The following is a 9,507-nucleotide window of genomic DNA, read 5'->3' on the forward strand; positions in this document are numbered from 1 at the left end:
TTGGGGCAATTAAAATATTGAAATACAGCGGCTACAAACCTTCCTGTGCCTGCATCTGTGTAGACGTCTGCGTCCATTTCTCTCTGGTAAGCACCAGGCGGAGCAGCCGGATCACAGAGTGGAAGATGTTGCATTTCCTGAAAAAGTGCCACACACTCTTCCAAAGGCCTGTGCCATTTCCCGCGCGTGGGGCCCCTGCCCATTTCATAAGGCAGATCTGCCTCCATGCTGCACTGCCTCCTCCGTATTTTTGGCATTCGGTTGCTGAAATAGAACAACAGCCATCTCTGCTCAGCACTGTCCATTCCAGGAACCTGCAAGCATTTCACACGCATGATGCTATTTTTGCAGAATCCTTAAAAACACAAGTGTTACTACGATGGACAGATGAGTAAACTGAGGCACAGAGCAAGAGATAACTTGCCTGTTTCTGCTTGTTGGTGTTGAGCTCAGTTGCCCCTAACCCCCAACAGGCTGGCCCTGACACAGAGGCCTTGGTCTCCCTCAGAAACCATGATTCTCAAGGTCATAAACATCCCAACACACGCCCCATCACAGGACCCCATCACCCAGCCACAGCCCAGAGGCCCCATGCGCAGCCCTGACCACCAGGCCGGCCCACTTACAACACACAGGATCTATTTCCAGGGACCCAGGGCCATAGGTTGTTGTGTCAGCCCAGAGATGGTGCGTGGGGAAGCTCCCAGTGCAATGAGAAATTGTGGTCTTGATTTTTATCCAACTGGACATTTAATATCCGAGACTGTGCCCTGTGGTATGATGGTTGGCGGCAGGAGCTCTGGAGCCTAGTTGGCTTGAGGCCTAACTGCTGCTCTGGCAACAGGTGCCCAATTTTCTCAAAAGTCCGATCGTCCATAACGATAGCACCAGGGTGGTAGCTGTGAGGTTTAAGTGAAAGTCCCAGCGCCTACTGGGACTAGAGAGCCCCAAACACCCAACGATGACTAAGACTCCTGAAGTCTGCGGGTGCCTGGAAAGGGCGTGAGGGACGCCTGGGCCCTGGACAGAGCTGCCTCCTCCTGCCCGTCTTGCCTTGCCGCCTCCCCGCACACTGCCAACATCCCCAGCTCCAGGGCCCAGGTGGATCCATGGGTTCCCCACATGGCCAGCTCTCCAGTGTCCTGGAGTTGGTTCAGTGATGTGAGCATCACCCCATTGGGATCTGTCACGTCTGGGATTTCCAGGAGGGAGCACGAGATTAGAAATGCGGCCGAGGCCTGGTGCTTCGTGGACGAGAGCTGCGGGAATCGCACTGGGGTCTGGGGAGGTCAGGGCGGCCCCTTGTGCCCCGACCCCCAGAGGACCCTCTGGTTCCTGGAGGTGAGCCCGCCATGCTCCTGCATGACTCTGGAGACCAGCCACGCTGGCGCAGGGGTGCTGCAACTCGGGAGGTGAGAGGCTCCCTAATGAGGAAAATGTCACCCTAATGAGGAAAGTGCCATGTTCCTGGGTAAGGTGGTGTCTGCTGGAGACTGGGGACTGCGCCTCCCAGCCCAAGCCTGCCGAGCATGGGGGCTCCTGGGGGGCATGGCAGGGCATCGGCCCCAATGAGGACAGGACAGTCAGGGTCTGAACACTAAAGGCTACAGCAGGGAAGGAGGGGAGGCGGGAAGGAGGGCCGGGCGCTGGCTATGACAGGTGTGAGACATGGCCTTGGTGTCTGTCCCCCGTCAACAGACCAAGTTGGGTCGCAAAAGGGCCTCCGTTTCAGGACAGCTGGCTCAGAAGAACAGAGCACAGAGCCTTTGGTGAGGGAGCAGGGCCTGAGCCGAGGCCGGCCCTCCCATCCTGGACGTCTCGTGTCCCTCAGCTCATAGCCCTGTCCACTATAAAAGGAGTCAAGCTTTTAAGTAAGCGAAGTTCGTCTTATTTGGAAGGTTTTCTGAGCACTGCAGCCCGGGAGGGGTCTTTCAGAGGCACATGGTCAGGCTGCTGCAGAACAGTCCCAGCTCCTGGCACAGCTCTGGTGATGCAGCTCGAAATGTGCACAGAGGTCACACAAGAGCAGAGTCACACTGAGCTGCGTGTGGGTTACAGAGAACGTCTGGATTATAGACAGAAGTCACACAAGAGCAGAGTCACACTGAGCTGCGCGTGGGTTACAGAGAACATCTGGATTATAGACAGAAGTCACACAAGAGCAGAGTCACACAGCTGCGCGTGGGTTACAGAGAACGTCTGGATTATAGAGAACATCTGGTCACAGAGAAAGCCTGGATTATACTGAATGTCCGATTATAGAGAATGTCTGGTTATAGAGAATGTCTGGATTACAGAGAATATCTGGATTAAAAAGAACACCCGGGGCCGGGTGCGGTGGCTCACGTGTCATCTCAGTACTTTGGGAGGCCGAGGCGGGCAGATCACCTGAGGTCAGGAGTTCGAGAGCAGTCTGACCAACATGAAGAAACCCCGTCTCTACTAAAAATACAAAATTAGCCAGGCGTGGTGGTGCGTGCCTGTAATCTCAGCTACTCGGGAGGTTGAGGCAGGAGAATCGCTTGAACCTGGGAGGTGGAGGTTGCAGGGAGCCGAGTCTCGCCATTGCACTCCAGCCTGTGCAAAAAGAGTGAAACTGTCTCAAAAAAAAAAAAAAAAAAAAGTCTGGATTATAGAGAACATCTGGTTACAGAGAATGTCTGGATTATACAGAATGTCTGGTTAGAGAGAACATCTGGTTGCAGAGAACGTCTGGATTATAGAGAAGATTACAGAGAACTGGTTATAGAGAAAGTCTAATTACAGAGAACTTCAGTTTACAGAGAACATCTGGATTATAGGGAACGTCCGGATTATACAAAATGGTTACAGAGAATGTCTGGTTACAGATCCCAGAGGCATAATTACCAACCCTGCCAGACCTTATCTCGTGCAGGACACAGCAACGACATGAGTCAGGTACCGTCTTTAAGGAATGGAGTGGCTCAAGCAGGAGTCGGGGTGGCGCATGCTCAGTTCGTTGTGTCTTCAGAACATCTTTCTAGCAAGCGACAGTCATCACAGTCGGGTTGAGAAATGAGGCTGCAAGTGGCAGTGGGCACACATGGCTCCTCATGCTGCTCCTTTGCCCCACAGCCCCCTTGTTCTTGGTCCTACAGCATCTTCCTGCATCGTCCACCCTCTGCTGCCTGTCCCCATCCTTGGTTGAAGTGGATGCCCAGATCCCACTGTCTAAATATTCAGTTTTAAATCTCAGGACAAACTGTCACATAAAGTCAGCTCTGGGCCGTCACAGTGACCCACAAGGCCAGGATCCCGGTAGAATCTTGGCTCCCCGCATTCAGAATGGGATCTCTGGCCCAGGCCCCAGGGGGACAAGCTACCCTCTCCACCCAAGCCCTGAAGGCTCCAGCACGCACCCTCAGTCCTCACACTGTCATGGGTGTGTAACCTACCCCAACGCTGTACAGCAGAGAGGGAGACCCAGCAAAGTGGGAAATGGGAAGGTGGCCTCCTCTGCCCCACCCCATCCCCCAGCAGCCCTGGGGAGATCAGGAACCTGGCGCTGCTCACAGAGGACCCTCCCGGCCCACCATCCCCTCGTGGCGGGCCACATCTGCCCTGTGGGCTCTGACTTGACTATGGGTGGCGTGGGGGTGTCCACAAGGCTGTGCATGGAGGCGTGAGCCGCCTGGGTGACCCCACCACAGGGACGGAAGCCAGCAGTATGGCTGGGGCGGGAACACTGCCTGACTGGTACCCTGACTCCCCACCTGGATCTGGTGAGTTGGGCCTCTCTGGGGAGGCTTCCCTGACCAAGTGCCATGGGATCCTGGGATGAGCTTCCCGTCACCCTATAAAGGCCAGTAGGTCCGGGGCTCCTCGCAAGCCCTCCCCTGGCCGAGGCCCCAGTCCGCGCCAGGATTCTGCAGAGTGACCAAGACTCAGCACAGTCAGTCCGGAGTAGAAACCACCACGTGGGCCCGGCCTCGTGGCTCACGCCTGTAATCCTAGCACTTTGGGAGGCCGAGGTGAGTGGGTTTCCCAAGCTCAGGATTCGAGACCAGCCTGGGCAACACGGTGAAACCCCGACTCTACTAAAATACAAATTAGCTGGGCGTGGCAGCGTGCACCTGTAATCCCAGTTACTCTGGAGCTGAGGCAGGATAATGGCTTGAACTTGGTGTGTCCGGAACTGGTTCCTTCCGGGGGGTTCTTAATCTCGCTGACTTCGAGAATGAAGCCACAGACCCTCGGGTGAGTGTTGCAGTTCTTTGTGTCCGGAGTTTCTTCCTTCCGGTGGGTTCCTGGTCTCGCTGACTTCGAGAATGAAGCCACACACCCTCGGGTGAGTGTTGCAGTTCTTTGTGTCCGGAGTTTCTTCCTTCCGGTGGGTTCCTGGTCTCGCTTACTTCAGGAGCGAAGCCAAAGACCTTCCCAGGGAGTGTTACAGCTCTTACAGGTGGCGCGTCTGGAGTTGGTTGTTCCTCCCAGTGGGTTCGTGGTCTCGCTGGCTTCAGGAATGAAGCTGCAGACCTCTGCGGGGAGTGTTATAGCTCATAAAGGTAGCGCGGCCCCAAAGAGCAAGCGGCAACAAGACCTACTGCAAAGAGCAAAACAACAAAGATACCAGCGCACTAAAAAGGACCCAAACAGTTTGCCGCTAACGGCGCGGCTACCAGCTTTTTATTCCTTTATTTGACCCCGCCCACATCCTGCTGATTGGTCCATCTTACAGAGTGCTGATTGGTCCATTTTACTGAGTGCTGATTGGCCCGTTTTTACAGAGTGCTGATTGGTACGTTTACAAACTTTAGCTAGACACAGCACTGATTGGTGCATTTACAAATCTTTAGCTAGACAGAAAAGTTCTCCAAGTCCCCACTCAACCCCAGGAAGTCCAGCTGGCTTCACCTCTCATGGGGAGGCGGAGATTGCAGTGAGCCGAGATCACACCATTGCACTCCAGCCTGGGCGACAGAGCGAGACTCCATCTCAAAAAAAAAGAAAGAAAGAAATGGCTGTGTGGGGTGGATGGTAGTCAGGGTCTGCACTGCAGAGACCCTGGGAGCCCCTGTGCCTGAGGGCAGAGAGCGCCCACGATAGTGAAGGGGCCTGTGTCTGGCCTGACCAAGGACCAGGCCAGCTGATGGCTGCTCAGTGGACTTGGTGTGGACAGAGGGCAAGGAGGCTCCACAGGCCCCAGCCGCAGGCACCTCCGGGAAAGCATATCCACATCATCTTCCACTGTGAGGCGGGTGGCGACCAGAATGCAGTCAGTGTCTTGTATAAAACCCAGCGTGGCGCCTGTGTTGCTGCCCCGTGTCGCCAGCAGGGAGAAATCGCTGGGTCTGAGTACTTGAGGGTGCAACTCAGACTGTCAGGAGGGGAGCGCCCCACCCAGCCCGAGGGGCCTCGTCCCACCCGTGCCCAGGGACACACATGGACGCAGGTGGGGCTGAGCCGCCCCTGGGGTACCGTGGGCACTGGGGCACTGCTGGTGCCATCTCCCACCTCAGGCCCCTCCGAGGGGTGTCCCTGGGCCGCTTCCCCTCCCTCTGCTGGGGGCTGCCCTCTCCCTGAAGCACCCCCAGTCCCTCCCCAGGAGCCTGATGCTGAGAGTGAGGCAGAGGCTGAAAGTCATTTCCAAAAGGTCCTCGGTGACACTGGAACTGGTTCTGCTTGTTAAGTGGTTCTGCTTGTTAAAAATTTCAAACCAGAACGAGACTTTGGAGCTTATTTTGTCCAAACCTTTTATTTTTCAAAGGAGGCAACTGCACTGAGAGCGTTAGACTCAAGGTGCCTGGCACTGACTCAGGCTCCAGGGCACCCCCTCCCCGGGATGCCCCCACACGAAGCATCCGTCCCTGGAAAGTGCCCCCAGGTTCGCGGTCCCATCTTCAACCCCAGGGTTTACTGTCTCTATATTCTCTGCCGTGAAGTCTAAGGGCAGCTCAAATTTCATAAACGGAGAAGGAGTCCTATTTGTCGATTCTCAACTGCCTTTATCTCCAGAGATCCCATGAGAGCAGGGATTTGTGGAATGACTCACTGTGTAGCGGCGTCTTCTGGCGGAGGACCAGCCCGGTCGCACGATTTTTCCCTGTGGGTGCGAGTGCCCTCTGCTGGTCCATCCAGACACCGCTGTTAACAACGTTTCCTGAGGGACGGTCACCTGGCTCAGCTGGGGGAACCGGACTCCCCATTCTATCCCATTCCGTCCCCCACCCAGAGCCTTAAGCTAGACCAAAGCTGATTTTTCTCCCACACTAAGAATACGCACAGAAGGGGCCCGGGGCTGGTATAGGGCACCAGGTGTTGGGAATGCAGGCTCTGTGAGTCTCGCCAAGTCACTGAGTTACCATTGCAGCACAGGCTTCCTTCCTGATGTCCCAAGGTGGCTGCTCAGGCTCCAGCCCTCACATTTGCCTTCCAGGCAGCCAGAAGGAGACATGAGGAGGGGAAGGGCCTGTCCCATCCTTTAAGAAAACTCCTGGAGGTTGTATTCACACTTTTGCTCACCTGTCATTGACCTAAACATTTTCCTGTGGCCACGCCTGGCTCCAAGGAAGCTGGGGAGCCAGTGGGTCTAGGAACAGTGAGAGATGCTCATGTTGACAAAGAATGTGCCCGCCAGCCACAGAGCAGCTCCGCCCGGTCCTACACTCACCCTGCATGCAGTGCCATCGCTTCTCGCAGTGCTGGCAGCTCCAGAGCTTCTGGAGCAGCAGGATGCTTGGAAAGAACATAGACTTAAGGAAAGTGGCACCTGGAGCCTGCAGCCACTGGTGAGACGGGTGGAAGCAGCCCTCAGAGGCCGATCCCTCCCTCACACCATCAGGATAGACTGTTAGCCTCACTAGGCCCCAGCTTTCTTGTCCATGGAGTGGGGATACTAACAGTTCCCACCTCAGAGGCTGGGATTCATAGAGTCTGGGCTTTAGGGGAGGCTGGGATCACAGAGGCTGGGAGTGGGGGTGCTGGGATGGAGGAAGCTGGGATTAGGAGGCTGGGATAGAGGAGGCTGGGATTGAGGGCACCTGGGTTCCCTCTGGTCTCTGCCTTCTTCCTGGCTGCCTGGTTGGTCCCAAGGCCACGCTCAGATTTGGAAGGTGATCTGTGTCTCATCCAGGCGTCCACTGTAGCTTCATGTTTCTGTGAGTCATATGCACTAGGCTGCATCTCACATTAAGTAGAGATTTTAACATTCACCCCCTGAACAGAGCATGAAATCAGCATGTGGACTAAACTCAGAAAGAAGCTTTCCCGAGGCAAAATCGTGTTTTTAGTGGGCCATTTAGTGTGGGATCGACTTAAACTATCACTGGAATACATGGTGGATGTCGAGGAAGGCCCCGGCCCAACCCTGCTGCTGCTGAGGGAGGGGGCGGGGGCGAGGCCTGGAAGAGGGGCGGGAAGCACCTCTGGGTTCTGTACCTGGAGTGCCCACCCTGCATCACCCACCTTCACGTACGGTCTTTGTGGCTGTGGAAACATCCGGCACAATGAGCATGGGGTGGCTGTGAGTCAGGGCCTTAGAAAGGGCGCGGTCTCTGGACTTAGTCGGAGTGAACGTCTCTGCACCCTTGGGTGTCAGACGCCCCAGTGGCTCTCAGCATCGACTGGAGGCTCTACAGAGAAGCGCGGTTGTGTCTGCTCTGTGGTACTCGCTGGTGACGATGAGTTACTGAGATGTGACCATCGACACCGACTGCCACTCTCAACAGGGCTGAACACCTGCAGCGACTCCGTGGTCCTGCGAAGGTGCTTATGGCCACGCTGGGGCTTGGTGGACTCCTCCTGGGCTCCGGCATCACCGAAATAGTGTCAGGGACCTCGATCTCCGGCCTCCAGCCTCCAGAGCAGTGGGGAAGCAATGTCAGTCACTCGCCCAGGCTGTGGCATTTTGTTCCAGCGGCCCAAGCAGACCAATGCACCCCCTCGCCCTGTGGGTGGGAGGGACCCGAATCCATCACTCCAGCGGGTCGCCTCATGGCCAGAGGCATGACAGGCTGGAGAGGCCGACTGCGGTCGGAGGGACCTGCTGTGTTCTCCTGGCAGAAGAATCAAGCCTTGAAGTCAGCAGAGCCCAAAGCTGCGGGGTCGAGGATGGTGGGGTGGGTGGGGGGGCGCTTTGCACGTGGGTCGCTGAGAGCCAGAGCGAGAGCATTGCTCACTGCCACCCCCGGGACCTGTGCAGAAGGGGCGGCCCCAGCCCCGGCTGTGGCCCCAGCATTGACTGAGAACCATCGCCCTGCACCTGAGGCAGGAGAACAGGGAATGGGGTCACCAAGGGCTAAGGCAGAAGCAGGAGGGCAGTAGGTGCCGCCGGTTCCTGGCTGGATTGGGCAGCACACAGGCCGCAGGCTCCTTCCTGGGAAAACAAGACAGGAGTCTCCACCTCAGCCTCTGATTGGCCGCAGGCCAGTCCTTCATAGGGTGCAGCCAATCAAAGACCCGAAAGGGCACCTGGGGGTGTTACCAAATTGTTTCACCCAATACAAACTCTAATGGGGGCTCTGGAGCACTTGCTGGAGTCTGCGTCCCCTCTGTAGAGTGCACGTTCGCTGCAAAGGATCTGCGCTTTCATTACTCTGTTATTTGTTGTTTTGTGAGTTTTGTTCGATTCTTTGTTCAACATGCCAGGAACCTGAACTCACAGTCAGGACCTCCCTTCTGGTAGCACACCCAGTAGGGCCTCCTGCCCATCCACAGTGTGGCTCCCACCGCCCCTGGGGTTGCCCACGGCGGGGATCCCACTACCCCCCCGGCCGCCCATGGCAGGGCTCCCCCTGCCCGCCAGCGCCAAGCCCTTCTGCTCAGGTCGCCTGCTCCTGAGTGGCGGGGACACGGTTCTGGGATCCTATGGCCACAGATCCGTTCCTCACCCCTTTGCTGTAAAATGCGTTTCTTGGTCAGGAACATTGTGTGGGAAATTATAACATCTGAATAAGGCATTCGGAAAGACTGTGGGTGACAGTGCTGAAGACAGCCCTGGAGTAAGGGATGGTGACAAGTCCCAGACAAGCACCCACCCCAGAGAGAATAGCTCTGCCCTCGCCACCGTAGAAGAGCCCAGTTTTGGCCGGGCACGGTGGCTCATGTCTGTAATCCCAGCACTTTGAGAAGGCCAAGGCGGGCGGATCACGAGGTCAGCAGTTCGAGACCAGCCTGACCAACATGGTGAAACCCTGTCTCAACTAAAAATACAAAAATTAGCCGGGCATGGTGGCTGGTGCCTGTAATCCCAGCTACTCAGGAGGCTGAGGCAGAAGAATCGTTTGAACCCGGGAGGCGGAGGTTGCAGTGAGCCGAGATCATGCCATTGTACTCCAGCCTGGGTGACAGAGCGAGACTCTGTCTCAAAAAAAAAAAAAAAAGAAGAGCCCAGTTTCCATTGGCCGTCACTGTGGCCGCACCCTGCAGTGATGCTGTGACCAGAGCCACCTCCACGAGAGAAAACGCTTGCTGGGGAGCCCTCGTGTTCTCCCCAGTGCCACTGTGGCCACCCATCCCCACGCTCTCGCACGAAGGACGGGGCAGCTG

At 56.3% G+C, this 9,507-nt stretch overlaps 1 long non-coding RNA gene across 1 annotated transcript; it reads right to left on the reverse strand.

Moving 5' to 3' along the window:
• Nucleotides 1–4,638: 4,638 nt before the first annotated feature.
• On the reverse strand, nt 4,639–8,061 carry LOC129037395 (uncharacterized). The gene is made up of 3 exons (XR_008502790.2): nt 7,426–8,061; nt 6,014–7,116; nt 4,639–4,955 (listed from the first exon to the last, which is right to left on the reverse strand). It is a non-coding gene; the product is annotated as an uncharacterized LOC129037395 (long non-coding RNA).
• Between the last annotated feature and the right edge of the window lie 1,446 nt (nt 8,062–9,507).

This window comes from Pongo pygmaeus, chromosome 4 (genome assembly GCF_028885625.2).
Source record: "Pongo pygmaeus isolate AG05252 chromosome 4, NHGRI_mPonPyg2-v2.0_pri, whole genome shotgun sequence".
Classification (NCBI taxonomy): Eukaryota; Metazoa; Chordata; class Mammalia; order Primates; family Hominidae; genus Pongo; species Pongo pygmaeus.